Raw genomic sequence first — 4,103 nt, forward strand, 5'->3', positions numbered from 1 at the left:
ACAACGGTGAAACCCTACATGAGCTTGCCATGGAAAGGAGTAAGAAGGATTGGATGAAGACAGTAGGAAAGCAGAGAGACGGAAGGGAAGGCATCTTCATACGCTTATCTGAAGCTCTCACCAATGATATACATAAGTATCTCTATCTTTATCTTTATGCTTTATTCGTTTATCACTATACCCATTTGAGTCTGCCTGACTGAGATTTACAAGGTGACCATAGCTTGCTTCATACCAACAATCTCCGTGGGATCGACCCTTACTCGCGTAAGGTTTATTACTTGGACGACCTAGTGCACTTGCTGGTTAGTTGTGCGAAGTTGTGTTTATGCCATGGTATTGAGCACCAAGTCTTTGGAGCCATTACTAGGGATTATTTTGTGTAAAAGTAGTGATCACAATTTCGTGCACCAAGTTTTTGGCGCCGTTGCCGGGGATTGTTTGTGTATGGACAACTGACGGTTCATCTTGTTGCTTAGATTAGGTATTATTTTTCTTCAGAGTTCTTAAGAATGAATTCTAGTGTTTCAAGGTGATGTTCTTATCATCACCAAAGCTGATTGATCATCATCAATTTAGCTCTTGAATGCAATGTCCTGCTGAAGCTTAGCTAGCTATGTCTAATTCCTTTAGACTAAAGCTTTAGACTAACATTGCATGATTCCTGGAATTCTCATTAAGAATTTTGATACCTTTATTTTCTTCTTCCACTTAATTTTCGAAAAATCCAAAAAAATTACAAAATCATAAAAACAAAAAAAATATTTCTTGTTTAAGTCTAGTGTCTCATTTTAAGTTTGGTGTCAATTGCATGTTTCTGTTCTTCTTGCATTTTTTAAATTTATGCATGTGTCTTCATTTATCTTCAAGTTGTTCTTGATGATTTCCTTGTTTTGATCTTTGAATTCTATTGACTTGAGTGTTTTGTTATTTCTTATGTGCATTCTCATTTTGTTAGTGTCAATAGTATACAAACTGCTAAGTTTGATGTCTTGCATACATTGTTATTTGATTTTAGTTGCATTTTGATTATTCCTCATTATTAAAAATCCAAAAATATTTTTAATTTGTGTCTTTTCAAGTCAATAATACAGAGAATTAAAGATTCAGAACATACTACAGAGGAATTATACAGAAAAAGCTGGGCATTCAAAAATGCCCAGTGAAGAAGACAGACTGGCGTTTAAACGCCAGCCAGGGTACCTGGCTGGGCGTTTAAACGCCAGCCAGGGTACCTGGCTGGGCGTTTAACGCCCAAAAGGGTAGAGTTTTGGGCGTTAAACGCCAGAATGTGCACCATTCTGGGCGTTTAACGCCAGGATGGCACATGAAGGGAGATTCTGTTTTCAAATCAATTTTTTTTTCAAGTTTTCAAAATTTTTCAAAATCAAATCTTTTTCAAATCATATCTTTTCAATCAAATCTTTTTCAAAATCAATTTCTTTCCTTTTTCAAAGATACTTACTAACAATTAATGATTTGATTGAACATCTCAAATTTGTTGCCTTTTCTGTTGAGAAAGGTTTAATGTTTGAATCATATCTTTTCTTGTTAGGCAAGTCATTAATTTTTAAAATCAAATCTTTTTAAAATTGTTTTCAAATCATATCTTCTCAATCACATCTTTTTAAAACCATAACTTTTCAATCATATCTTTTTAATCACATCTTTTTTTTTTAAAATAGTTTTCAATCATATCTTTTTGATTTCTAATTTCAAAATCTTTTTCAAAAATCACTTGATTTCTTTCACTCTTGGTTTTCGAAAATCAAATTAGTGTTTTTCAAAATGTTTTCAAAATCTCTTACTCAAATTTTCGAAAATTACTTCCCTTCTTCTCACATCCTTCTATTTATGACTAACACTATTCCTTAATGCAAAATTCGAACTCCATCTTCTTTGATAAAGTTCGAATTTTCTACTTCTAACTTCTATTTTTCTTTTCCTCTGACACCTCAAGGAATCTCTATACTGTGACATAGAGGATTCCACATTTTCTTGTTCTCTTCTCTTTCATATGAGCAGGAACAAAGACAAAGGCATTCTTGTTGAAGCAGACCCTGAACCTGAAAGGACCTTGAAGCGAAAGCTAAGAGAAGCTAAAGCACAATTCTCTATAGAGGACCTAACCGAATTCTTCAAAGAAGAAGAAGATATGGCAGCCGAAAACAACAACAATGCAAACAATGCAAGGAAGGTGCTGGGTGACTTTGCTGCACCCACTCCCGACTTCTATGGGAGAAGCATCTCTATCCCTGCCATTGGAGCAAACAACTTTGAGCTTAAGCCTCAATTAGTTTCTCTAATGCAACAGAATTGCAAGTTCCATGGACTTCCATTGGAAGATCCTCATCAGTTCTTAGCTGAATTCTTGCAAATCTGTGACACTGTCAAGACTAATGGGGTAGACCCTGAGGTCTACAGACTGATGCTATTCCCTTTTGCTGTAAGAGACAGAGCTAGGACATGGTTGGACTCACAACCTAAAGAAAGCCTGGACTCATGGGAAAAGCTAGTCAATGCCTTCTTGGCAAAGTTCTTTCCACCTCAAAAATTGAGTAAGCTTAGAGTGGAAGTCCAAACCTTCAGACAGAAGGATGGAGAATCCCTCTATGAAGCTTGGGAAAGATACAAACAACTGATCAGAAAATGTCCTTCTGACATGCTTTCTGAATGGAGCATCATAGGTATTTTCTATGATGGTCTCTCTGAACTATCCAAGATGTCTTTGGATAGCTCTGCTGGAGGATCTCTTCATCTGAAGAAGACGCCTACAGAGGCTCAAGAACTCATTGAAATGGTTTCAAATAACCAATTCATGTACACTTTTGAAAGGAATCCTGTGAACAATGGGATTAATCAGAAGAAAGGAGTTCTTAAGATTGATACTCTGAATGCCATTCTGGCTCAGAATAAAATATTGACTCAACAAGTCAATTTGATTTCTCAAAGTCTGTCTGGAATGCAAAATGCACCAAGCAGTACTAAGGATGCTTCATCTGAAGAAGAAGCCTATGATCCTGAGAACCCCTCAATGGAAGAGGTGAATTACCTAGGAGCACCCTATGGAAACACCTATAATTCTTCATGGAGAAATCACCCAAATTTCTCATGGAAGAATCAAGAGAGACCTCAACAAGGTTTCAACAATAATGGTGGAAGAAACAGGTTTAGCAATGGCAAGCCTTTTCCATCATCTTCTCAGCAACAGACAGAGAATTCTAAGCAGAACCCTTCTGACTTAGCAACCATGGTCTCTGATCTAATCAAAACCACTCAAAGTTTCATGACTGAAATAAGGTCCTCCATTAGAAATTTGGAGGCACAAGTGGGACAGCTGAGCAAGAAAGTTACTGAACTCCCTCCTAGTACTCTCCCAAGCAATACAGAAGAAAATCCAAAAGGAGAGTGCAAGGCCATCAACATGGCCGAATTTGGAGAGGAGGGAGAGGAAGTGAACGCCACTGAGGAAGACCTCAATGGGCATGCACTAACCTCCAATGAGTTCCCTAATGAGGAACCACGGGAATCTGAGGCTCAAAATGAGACCATAGAGATTCCATTGGACTTACTTCTGCCTTTCATGAGCTCTGATGAGTATTCTTCCTCTGAAGAGGATGAGTATGTCACTGAAGAGCAAGTTGCTAAATACCTTGGAGCAATCATGAAGCTAAATGACAAGTTATTTGGAAATGAGACTTGGGAGGATAAACCCCCTTTGCTCACCAAAGAACTGGATGACTTGTCTAGGCAGAGATTACCTCAAAAGAGACAAGATCCTGGGAAGTTTTCCATACCTTGTACCATAGGCACCATGACCTTCAAGAAGGCTCTGTGTGACTTAGGGTCAAGTGTAAACCTCATGCCTCTCTCTGTAATGGAGAAGCTAGGGATCTTTGAGGTGCAAGCTGCAAGAATCTCACTAGAGATGGCAGACAACTCAAGAAAACAAGCTTATGGACTTGTAGAGGATGTTTTGGTGAAGATTGAGGACCATTACATCCCTACTGATTTCATAGTCCTAGAGACTGGGAAGTGCATGGATGAATCCATCATCCTTGGCAGACCCTTCCTAGCCACAGCAAAGGCTGTGATTGATGTTG

At 38.1% G+C, this 4,103-nt stretch overlaps 1 non-coding gene across 1 annotated transcript; it reads right to left on the minus strand.

Moving 5' to 3' along the window:
• Positions 1-2,560: 2,560 nt before the first annotated feature.
• On the minus strand, positions 2,561-2,668 carry LOC130958819 (small nucleolar RNA R71). The gene has a single exon (XR_009077923.1). It is a non-coding gene; the product is annotated as a small nucleolar RNA R71 (small nucleolar RNA).
• Positions 2,669-4,103: the final 1,435 nt, after the last annotated feature.

Source organism: Arachis stenosperma, chromosome 10, assembly GCF_014773155.1.
Source record: "Arachis stenosperma cultivar V10309 chromosome 10, arast.V10309.gnm1.PFL2, whole genome shotgun sequence".
Lineage (NCBI taxonomy): Eukaryota > Viridiplantae > Streptophyta > Magnoliopsida > Fabales > Fabaceae > Arachis > Arachis stenosperma.